The sequence below is a fragment of the Scyliorhinus torazame genome, chromosome 23, assembly GCF_047496885.1.
Source record: "Scyliorhinus torazame isolate Kashiwa2021f chromosome 23, sScyTor2.1, whole genome shotgun sequence".
NCBI classification, from domain to species: domain Eukaryota; kingdom Metazoa; phylum Chordata; class Chondrichthyes; order Carcharhiniformes; family Scyliorhinidae; genus Scyliorhinus; species Scyliorhinus torazame.
Window position 1 is genome coordinate 19,002,337 of NC_092729.1, and position 12,270 is coordinate 19,014,606.

The following is a 12,270-nucleotide window of genomic DNA, read 5'->3' on the forward strand; positions in this document are numbered from 1 at the left end:
TCAATGTAGGGCACTGTTTAATTTTGCATTGTTCAGTGTAGGGCACTGTTTCACTGTACTGTATTTAATGTCGGGCTCTGTTAAATTTTACATTGTTCAGTGTAGGGCACTGATTGATTGTACCGTATTTAATGTCGGGCTCTGTTTAATTTTACATTGTTCAGTGTAGGGCACTGTTTCATTGTACCGTATTAAATGTCGGGCTCTGTTTAATTTTACATTGGTCAGTGTAGGGCACTGTTTCATTGTACTGTATTTAATGTCGGGCTTTGTTTAATTTTACATTGTTCACTGTAGGGCACTGTTTCATTGTACTGTATTTAATGTCGGGCTTTGTTTAATTTTACATTGTTCACTGTAGGGCACTGTTTCATTGTACTGTATTTAATGTCGGGCTTTGTTTAATTTTACATTGTTCAGTGTAGGGCACTGTTTCATTGTACTGTATTTAATGTAGGGCCCTGTTTAATTTTACCTTGTTCAATGTAGGGCACTGTTTAATTTTGCATTGTTCAGTGTAGGGCACTGATTCATTGTACTGTATTTAATGTCGGGCTGTGTTTAATTGTACATTGTTCACTGTAGGGCTCTGTTTCATTGTACCGTATTTAATGTCGGGCTCTTTTTAATTTTACATTCTTCACTGAAGGGCATTGTTTCATTGTGCTGTATTTAATGTTGGGCTCTGTTTAATTTTACCTTGTTCACTGTCGGGCACTGTTTCATTGTCCCGTATTTAATGTCGGTTTTTGATTAATTTTACATTGTTCAGTGTAGGGCACTGTTTCATTGTACTGTATTTAATGTCGGGCTCTGTTTACTTTTGCCTTGTTTACTGTAGGTCACTGTTTCATTGTACTGCATTTAATGTCGGTCTCTGTTTAATTTTACATTGTTCACTGTAGGGCACTGTTTCATTGTACTGTATTTAATGTCGGGCTCTGTTTAATTTTACATTGTTCACTGTAGGTCACTGTTTCATTGTACTGTATTTAATGTCGGGCTCTGTTTAATTTTACATTGTTCACTGTAGGTCACTTTTTCATTGTACTGTATTTAATGTCGGGCTCTGTTTAATTTTACATTGTTCACTGTAGGGCACTGTTTCATTGTACCGTATTTAATGTCGGGCTGTGTTAAATTGTACATTGTTCACTGTAGGGCACTGTTTCATTGTACCGTATTTAATGTCGGGCTGTGTTTAATTGTACATTGTTCACTGTTGGGCACTGTTTCATTGTACCTTATTTAATGTCGGGCTGTGTTTAATTTTACCTTGCTCAGTGGAGGGCACTGTTTCATTGTACCGTATTTAATGTCGGTCTCTGTTTAATTTTACATTGTTCACTGTAGGTCACTGTTTCATTGTACCGTATTTAATGTTGGGCTCTGTTTAATTTTACCTTGTTCACTGTCGGGCACTCTTTCATTGTCCCGTATTTAATGTCGGGCTGTGTTTAATTGTACATTGGTCACTGTAGGGCACTGTTTCATTGTACCGTATTTAAAGTCGGGCTCTGTTTAATTTTACATTCTTCACTGTAGGGCATTGTTTCATTGTACCGTATTTAATGTCGGGCTCTGTTTAATTTTACCTTATTCAGTGTAGGGCACTGATACATTGTACCGTATTTAATGTCGGGCTCTGTTTAATTTTGCCTTGTTTACTGTAGGTCACTGTTTCATTGTACCGTATTTAATGTCGGGCTGTGTTTAATTTTACATTCTTCACTGAAGGGCATTGTTTCATTGTGCTGTATTTAATGTTGGGCTCTGTTTAATTTTACCTTGTTCACTGTCGGGCACTATTTCATTGTCCCGTATTTAATGTCGGTTTTTGATTAATTTTACATTGTTCACTGTAGGGCACTGTTTCATTGCACTGTATTTAATGTCGGGCTCTGTTTAATTTTGCCTTGTTTACTGTAGGTCACTGTTTCATTGTACTGCATTTAATGTCGGTCTCTGTTTAATTTTACATTGTTCACTGTAGGGCACTGTTTCATTGTACCGTATTTAATGTCGGGCTCTGTTTAATTTTACATTGTTCACTGTAGGTCACTTTTTCATTGTACTGTATTTAATGTCGGGCTCTGTTTAATTTTACATTGTTCACTGTAGGGCACTGTTTCATTGTACCGTATTTAATGTCGGGCTGTGTTTAATTGTACATTGTTCACTGTAGGGCACTGTTTCATTGTACCGTATTTAATGTCGGGCTGTGTTTAATTGTACATTGTTCACTGTTGGGCACTGTTTCATTGTACCTTATTTAATGTCGGGCTGTGTTTAATTTTACCTTGCTCAGTGGAGGGCACTGTTTCATTGTACCGTATTTAATGTCGGTCTCTGTTTAATTTTACATTGTTCACTGTAGGTCACTGTTTCATTGTACCGCATTTAATGTTGGGCTCTGTTTAATTTTACCTTGTTCACTGTCGGGCACTCTTTCATTGTCCCGTATTTAATGTCGGGCTGTGTTTAATTTTACATTCTTCACTGTAGGGCATTGTTTAATTGTGCTGTATTTAATGTTGGGCTCTGTTTAATTTTACCTTGTTCACTGTCGGGCACTCTTTCATTGTCCCGTATTTAATGTCGGGCTGTGTTTAATTGTACATTGGTCACTGTAGGGCACTGTTTCATTGTACCGTATTTAAAGTCGGGCTCTGTTTAATTTTACATTCTTCACTGTAGGGCATTGTTTCATTGTACCGTACTTAATGTCGGGCTCTGTTTAATTTTACCTTATTCAGTGTAGGGCACTGATTCATTGTAGCGTATTTAATGTCGGGCTCTGTTTAATTTTGCCTTGTTTACTGTAGGTCACTGTTTCATTGTACTGTATTTAATGTCGGGCTCTGTTTAATTTTACATTGTTCACTGTAGGGCACTGTTTCATTGTACTGTATTTAATGTCAGGCTCGGTTTAATTTTACATTGTTCACTGTAGGGCACTGTTTCATTGTACCGTATTTAATGTCGGGCTTTGTTTAATTTTACATTGTTCAGTGTAGGGCACTGTTTCATTGTACCGTATTTAATGTCGGGTTCTGTTTAATGTTACCTTGTTCACTGTAGGGCACTGTTTCATTGTACTATATTTAATGTCGGGCTTTGTTTAATTTTACCTTGTTCACTGTAGGGCACAGTTTCATTTTACCGTATTTAATGTCGGGCTGTGTTTAATTGTACATTGTTCAGTGTAGGGCACTGTTTCATTGTACCGGATTTAATGTCGGGCTCTGTTTAATTTTACCTTGTTCAGTGTAGGGCACTGATTCATTGTACCGTATTTAATGTCGGGCTCTGTTTAATTTTACATTGTTCACTGAAGGGTACTGATTCATTGTACTGTATTTAATGTCGGGCTCTGTTTAATTTTAAATTGTTCACTGTAGGGCACTGTTTCATTGTACCGTATTTAATGTCGGACTCTGTTTAATTTTACCTTGTTCACTGTAGGGCACTGTTTCATTGTACCGTATTTAATGTCGGGCTCTGTTTAATTTTACCTTGTTCACTGTAGGGCACTGTTTCATTGTACTTTATTTAATGTCGGGCTGTGTTTAATTTTACATTGTTCAGTGTAGGGCACTGATACATTGTACCGTATTTAATGTCGGGCTGTGTTTAATTTTACATTGTTCAGTGTAGGGCACTGTTTCATTGTACCGTATTTAATGTCGGGCTCTGTTTAATTTTGCCTTGTTTACTGTAGGTCACTGTTTCATTGTCCCGTATTTAATGTCGGGCTCTGTTTAATTTTACATTGTTCAGTGTAGGGCACTGTTTCATTGTACTGTATTTAATGTCGGGCTCTGTTTAATTTTGCCTTGTTTACTGTAGGTCACTGTTTCATTGTACTGTATTTAATGTCGGGCTGTGTTTAATTGTACATTGTTCACTGTAGGGCACTGTTTCATTGTACCGTATTTAATGTCGGGCTGTGTTTAATTTTACCTTGCTCAGTGGAGGGCACTGTTACATTGTACTGTATTTAATGTCGTGCTCTGTTTAATTTTACATTGTTCACTGTAGGGCACTGTTCAGTTGTACCGTATTTAATGTCGGGCTCTGTTTAATTTTTCCTGGTTGCTTGTAGGGCACTGTTTCATTGTACCGTATTTAATGTCGAGCTCTGTTTAATTTTACCTTGTTCAGTGTAGGGCACTGATTCATTGTACCGTATTTAATATCGGGCTCTGTTTAATTTTACATTGTTCACTGTAGGGCACTGTTTAATTGTACCGTATTTAATGTCGGGCTCTGTTTTATTTTACATTGTTCACAGTAGAGCCCTGTTTCATTTTACCGTATTTAATGTCGGGCTCTGTTTAATTTTACCTTGTTCACTGTCGGGCACTGTTTCATTGTACTGTATTTAATGTAGGGCTCTGTTTAATTTTACCTTGTTCAATGTAGGGCACTGTTTAATTTTGCATTGTTCAGTGTAGGGCACTGTTTCATTGTACAGTATTTAATGTAGGGCTCTGTTTAATTTTACCTTGTTCAATGTAGGGCACTGTTTAATTTTGCATTGTTCACTGTAGGGCACTGTTTCATTGTGCTGTATTTAATGCCGGGCTCTGTTTAATTTTACTTTGTTCACTGTAGGGCACTGTTTCATTGTACCGTATTTAATGTCGGGCTCTGTTTAATTTTACCTTGTTCACTGTCGGGCACTGTTTCATTGTACTGTATTTAATGTAGGGCTCTGTTTAATTTTACCTTGTTCAATGTAGGGCACTGTTTAATTTTGCATTGTTCAGTGTAGGGCACTGTTTCATTGTACAGTATTTAATGTAGGGCTCTGTTTAATTTTACCTTGTTCAATGTAGGGCACTGTTTAATTTTGCATTGTTCAGTGTAGGGCACTGTTTCATTGTACAGTATTCAATGTCGGGCTGTGTTTAATTGTACATTGTTCACAGTAGGGCTCTGTTTCATTGATCTGTATTTAATGTCGGTCTCTGCTTAATTATTCTATGTTTACTGTAGGGCACTGTTTCATTGTACTGTATTTAATGTCGGGCTCTGCTTAATGTTACCTTGTTCACTGTAGGGCACTGTTTCATTGGACTGTATTTAATGTCGGGCTCTGTTTAATTTTACATTCTTCACTGTAGGGCATTGTTTCATTGTGCTGTATTTAATGTTGGGCTCTGTTTAATTTTACATTGTTCACTGTAGGGCACTGTTTCATTGTACTGTATTTAATGTCAGGCTCTGTTTAATTTTACATTGTTCACTGTAGGTCACTATTTCATTGTACTGTATTTAATGTCGGGCTCTGTTTAATTTTACATTGTTCACTGTAGGTCACTGTTTCATTGTACTGTATTTAATGTCGGGCTCTGTTTAATTTTACATTGTTCACTGTAGGGCACTCTTTCATTGTACCGTATTTAATGTTGGGCTGTGTTAAATTGTACATTGTTCACTGTAGGGCACTGTTTCATTGTACCGTATTTAATGTCGGGCTGTGTTTAATTGTACATTGTTCACTGCTGGGCACTGTTTCATTGTACCCTATTTAATGTCGGGCTGTGTTTAATTTTACCTTGCTCAGTGGAGGGCACTGTTACATTGTACTGTATTTAATGTCGTGCTCTGTTTAATTTTACATTGTTCAGTGTAGGGCACTGTTTCATTGTACTGTATTTAATGTCGTGCTCTGTTTAATTTTGCCTTGTTTACTGTAGGTCACTGTTTCATTGTACTGTATTTAATGTCGGGCTCTGTTTAATTTTACATTGTTCACTGTAGGGCACTGTTTCATTGTACCGTATTTAATGTCGGGCTGTGTTTAATTTTACATTGTTCAGTGTAGGGCACTGATTCATTGTACCGTATTTAATGTCGGGCTGTGTTTAATTTTACATTGTTCAGTGTAGGGCACTGTTTCATTGTGCCGTATTTAATGTCGGGCTCTGTTTAATTTTACCTTGTTCACTGTAGGGCACTGTTTCATTGTCCCGTATTTAATGTCGGGCTCTGTTTAATTTTACATTGTTCACTGTAGGGCACTGATTCATTGTACCGTACTTAATGTCGGGCTCTGTTTAATTTTACATTGTTCACTGTAGGGCACTGCTTCATTGTACCGTATTTAATGTCGGGCTCTGTTTATTTTAAATTTGTTCACTGTAGGGCACTGTTTCATTGTACCGTATTTAATGTCGGGCTGTGTTTAATTTTACATTGTTCAGTGTAGGGCACTGATACATTGTACCGTATTTAATGTCGGGCTGTGTTTAATTTTACCTTGTTCACTGTAGGGCACTGTTTCATTGTACCGTATTTAATGTCGGACTCTGTTTAAATTTACCTTGTTCACTGTAGGGCACTGTTTCATTGTACCGTATTTAATGTCGGGCTCTGTTTAATTTTACATTGTTCAGTGTAGGGCTCTGTTTCATTTTACCGTATTTAATGTCGGGCTGTGTTTAATTGTACATTGTTCACTGTAGGGCACTGTTTCATTGTACCGTATTTAATGTCGGGCTATGTTAAATTTTACATTGTTCACTGTAGGGCACTGTTACATTGTACTGTATTTAATGTCGGGCTCTGTTTAATTTTACATTGTTCAGTGTAGGGCACTGTTTCATTGAACTGTATTTAATGCCGGGCTCTGTTTAATTTTGCCTTGTTTACTGTAGGTCACTGTTTCATTGTCCCGTATTTAATGTCGGGCTCTGTTTAATTCTGCCTTGTTTACTGTAGGTCACTGTTTCATTGTACTGTATTTAATGTCGGGCTGTGTTTAATTTTACCTTGCTGAGTGGAGGGCACTGTTACATTGTACCGTATTTAATGTCGGGCTCTGTTTAATTCTGCCTTGTTTACTGTAGGTCACTGTTTCATTGTACTGTATTTAATGTCGTGCTCTGTTTAATTTTACATTGTTCACTGTAGGGCACTGTTTAGTTGTACCGTATTTAATGTCGGGCTCTGTTTAATTTTTCCTTGTTGCTTGTAGGGCACTGTTTCATTTTACCGTATTTAATGTCGAGCTCTGTTTAATTTTGCATTGTTCAGTGTAGGGCACTGTTTCATTGTACAGTATTTAATGTAGGGCTCTGTTTAATTTTACCTTGTTCAATGTAGGGCACTGTTTAATTTTGCATTGTTCAGTGTAGGGCACTGTTTCATTGTACAGTATTTAATGTCGGGCTGTGTTTAATTGTACATTGTTCACTGTAGGGCTCTGTTTCATTGTACCGTATTTAATGTCGGGCTCTGTTTAATTTTACATTCTTCACTGTAGGGCATTGTTTCATTGTGCTGTATTTAATGTTGGGCTCTGTTTAATTTTACCTTGTTCACTGTCGGGCACTGTTTCATTGTCCCGTATTTAATGTCGGGTTCTGATTAATTTTACATTGTTCAGTGTAGGACACTGTTTCATTGTACTGTATTTAATGTCGGTCTCTGTTTAATTTTACATTGTTCAGTGTAGGGCACTGTTTCATTGTACTGTATTTAATGTCAGGCTCTGTTTAATTTTACATTGTTCACTGTAGGGCACTGTTTCATTGTGCCGTATTTAATGTCGGGCTGTGTTTAATTGTACATTGTTCACTGTTGGGCACTGTTTCATTGTACCCTATTTAATGTCGGGCTGTGTTTAATTTTACCTTGCTCAGTGGAGGGCACTGTTACATTGTACTGTATTTAATGTCGTGCTCTGTTTAATTTTACATTGTTCTCTGTAGGGCACTGTTTCATTGTACCGTATTTAATGTCGGTCTCTGTTTAATTTTACATTGTTCACTGTAGGTCACTGTTTCATTGTACTGTATTTAATGTCGGGCTGTGTTTAATTTTACATTCTTCACTGTAGGGCATTGTTTAATTGTGCTGTATTTAATGTTGGGCTCTGTTTAATTTTACCTTGTTCACTGTCGGGCACTCTTTCATTGTCCCGTATTTAATGTCGGGCTGTGTTTAATTGTACATTGGTCACTGTAGGGCACTGTTTCATTGTACCGTATTTAATGTCGGGCTCTGTTTAATTTTACATTCTTCACTGTAGGGCATTGTTTCATTGTACCATATTTAATGTCGGGCTCTGTTTAATTTTACCTTATTCAGTGTAGGGCACTGATTCATTGTACCGTATTTAATGTCGGGCTCTGTTTAATTTTGCCTTGTTTACTGTAGGTCACTGTTTCATTGTACTGTATTTAATGTCGGGCTCTGTTTAATTTTACATTGTTCACTGTAGGGCACTGTTTCATTGTACTGTATTTAATGTCAGGCTCGGTTTAATTTTACATTGTTCACTGTAGGGCACTGTTTCATTGTATCGTATTTAATGTCGGGCTGTGTTTAATTTTACATTGTTCAGTGTCGGGCACTGTTTCATTTTACCGTATTTAATGTCGGGCTGTGTTTAATTGTACATTGTTCAGTGTAGGGCACTGTTTCATTGTACCGTATTTAATGTCGGGCTCTGTTTAATTTTACCTTGTTCAGTGTAGGGCACTGTTTCATTGTACCGTATTTAATGTCGGGCTCTGTTTAATTTTACATTGTTCACTGTAGGGCACTGATTCATTGTACCGTATTTAATGTCGGGCTCTGTTTAATTTTACATTGTTCACTGTAGGGCACTGCTTCATTGTACTGTATTTAATGTCGGGCTCTGTTTATTTTAAATTTGTTCACTGTAGGGCACTGTTTCATTGTACCGTATTTAATGTCGGGCTGTGTTTAAGTTTACATTGTTCAGTGTAGGGCACTGATACATTGTACCGTATTTAATGTCGGGCTATGTTTAATTTTACATTGTTCAGTGTAGGTCACTGTTTCATTGTCCCGTATTTAATGTCGGGCTCTGTTTAATTTTACCTTGTTCAGTGTAGGGCACTGTTTCATTGTACTGTATTTAATGTCGGGCTGTGTTTAGTTTTACCTTGTTCACTGTAGGGCACTGTTTCATTGTACCGTATTTAATGTCGGACTCTGTTTAATTTTACCTTGTTCACTGTAGGGCACTGTTTCATTGTACCATATTTAATGTCGGGCTCTGTTTAAATTTACCTTGTTCACTGTAGGGCACTGTTTCATTGTACTGTATTTAATGTCGGGCTGTGTTTAATTTTACATTGTTCAGTGTACGGCACTGATACATTGTACCGTATTTAATGTCGGGCTGTGTTTAATTTTACATTGTTCAGTGTAGGGCTCTGTTTCATTTTACCGTATTTAATGTCGGGCTGTGTTTAATTGTACATTGTTCACTGTAGGGCACTGTTTCATTGTACCGTATTTAATGTCGGGCTATGTTAAATTTTACATTGTTCAGTGTAGGGCACTGTTTCATTGAACTGTATTTAATGTCGGGCTCTGTTTAATTTTGCCTTGTTTACTGTAGGTCACTGTTTCATTGTCCCGTATTTAATGTCGGGCTCTGTTTAATTCTGCCTTGTTTACTGTAGGTCACTGTTTCATTGTACTGTTTTTAATGTCGGGCGGTGTTTAATTGTACATTGTTCACTGTAGGGCACTGTTTCATTGTACCGTATTTAATGTCGGGCTGTGTTTAATTTTACCTTGCTGAGTGGAGGGCACTGTTACATTGTACTGTATTTAATGTCGTGCTCTGTTTAATTTTACATTGTTCACTGTAGGGCACTGTTTAGTTGTAACGTATTTAATGTCGGGCTCTGTTTAATTTTACCTTGTTCAATGTAGGGCACTGTTTAATTTTGCATTGTTCAGTGTAGGGCACTGTTTCATTGTACAGTATTTAATGTCGGGCTGTGTTTAATTGTACATTGTTCACTGTAGGGCTCAGTTTCATTGTACCGTATTTAATGTCGGGCTCTGTTTAATTTTACATTCTTCACTGTAGGGCATTGTTTCATTGTGCTGTATTTAATGTTGGGCTCTGTTTAATTTTACCTTGTTCACTGTCGGGCACTGTTTCATTGTCCCGTATTTAATGTCGGTTTCTGATTAATTTTACATTGTTCAGTGTAGGACACTGTTTCATTGTACTGTATTTAATGTCGGGCTCTGTTTAATTTTACATTGTTCAGTGTAGGGCACTGTTTCATTGTACTGTATTTAATGTCAGGCTCTGTTTAATTTTACATTGTTCACTGTAGGTCACTATTTCATTGTACTGTATTTAATGTCGGGCTCTGTTTAATTTTACATTGTTCACTGTAGGTCACTGTTTCATTGTACTGTATTTAATGTCGGGCTCTGTTTAATTTTACATTGTTCACTGTAGGGCACTGTTTCATTGTACCGTATTTAATGTCGGGCTGTGTTAAATTGTACATTGTTCACTGTAGGGCACAGTTTCATTGTGCCGTATTTAATGTCGGGCTGTGTTTAATTGTACATTGTTCACTGATGGGCACTGTTTCATTGTACCCTATTTAATGTCGGGCTGTGTTTAATTTTACCTTGCTCAGTGGAGGACACTGTTACATTGTACTGTATTTAATGTCGTGCTCTGTTTAATTTTACATTGTTCTCTGTAGGGCACTGTTTCATTGTACCGTATTTAATGTCGGTCTCTGTTTAATTTTACATTGTTCACTGTAGGTCACTGTTTCATTGTACTGTATTTAATGTCGGGCTGTGTTTAATTTTACATTCTTCACTGTAGGGCATTGTTTAATTGTGCTGTATTTAATGTTGGGCTCTGTTTAATTTTACCTTGTTCACTGTCGGGCACTCTTTCATTGTCCCGTATTTAATGTCTGGCTGTGTTTAATTGTACATTGGTCACTGTAGGGCACTGTTTCATTGTACCGTATTTAATGTCGGGCTCTGTTTAATTTTACATTCTTCACTGTAGGGCATTGTTTCATTGTACCATATTTAATGTCGGGCTCTGTTTAATTTTACCTTATTCAGTGTAGGGCACTGATTCATTGTACCTTATTTAATGTCGGGCTCTGTTTAATTTTGCCTTGTTTACTGTAGGTCACTGTTTCATTGTACTGTATTTAATGTCGGGCTCTGTTTAATTTTACATTGTTCACTGTAGGGCACTGTTTCATTGTACTGTATTTAATGTCAGGCTCGGTTTAATTTTACATTGTTCATTGTAGGGCACTGTTTCATTGTACCGTATTTAATGTCGGGCTGTGTTTAATTTTACATTGTTCAGTGTAGGGCACTGATTCATTGTACCGTATTTAATGTCGGGCTGTGTTTAATTTTACATTGTTCAGTGTAGGGCACTGATTCATTGTACCGTATTTAATGTCGGGCTCTGTTTAATTTTACATTGTTCAGTGTAGGGCACTGATCCATTGTACCGTATTTAATGTCGGGCTCTGTTTAATTTTACATTGTTCAGTGTAGGGCACTGTTTCATTGTACCGTATTTAATGTCGGGCTGTGTTTAATTTTACATTGTTCAGTGTAGGGCACTGATTCATTGTACCGTATTTAATGTCGTGCTGTGTTTAATTTTACCTTGTTCACTGTAGGGCACTGTTTCATTGTACCGTATTTAATGTCGGGCTCTGTTTAATTTTACATTGTTCAGTGTAGGGCACTGTTTCATTTTACCGTATTTAATGTCGGGCTCTGTTTAATTTTACATTGTTGCTGGTAGGGCACTGATTCATTGTACCGTATTTAATGTCGGGCTCTGTTTAATTTTACATTGTTCAGTGTAGGGCACTGTTTCATTGTACCGTATTTAATGTCGGGCTCTGTTTAATTTTACCTTGTTCACTGTCGGGCACTGTTTCATTGTACTGTATTTAATGTAGGGCTCTGTTTAATTTTACCTTGTTCAATGTAGGGCACTGTTTAATTTTGCATTGTTCAGTGTAGGGCACTGTTTCATTGTACAGTATTTAATGTCGGGCTCTGTTTAATTTTACATTGTTCAGTGTAGGGCACTGTTTCATTGTACCGTATTTAATGTCGGGCTCTGTTTAATTTTACCTTGTTCACTGTCGGGCACTGTTTCATTGTACTGTATTTAATGTAGGGCTCTGTTTAATTTTACCTTGTTCAATGTAGGGCACTGTTTAATTTTGCATTGTTCAGTGTAGGGCACTGTTTCATTGTACAGTATTTAATGTAGGGCACTGTTTAATTTTGCATTGTTCAGTGTAGGGCACTGTTTCATTGTACTGTATTTAATGTAGGGCTCTGTTTAATTTTACCTTGTTCAATGTAGGGCACTGTTTAATTTTGCATTGTTCAATGTAGGGCACTGTTTCATTGTACAGTATTTAATGTCGGGTTCTGTTTAATGTTACCTTGTTCACTGTAGGGCAC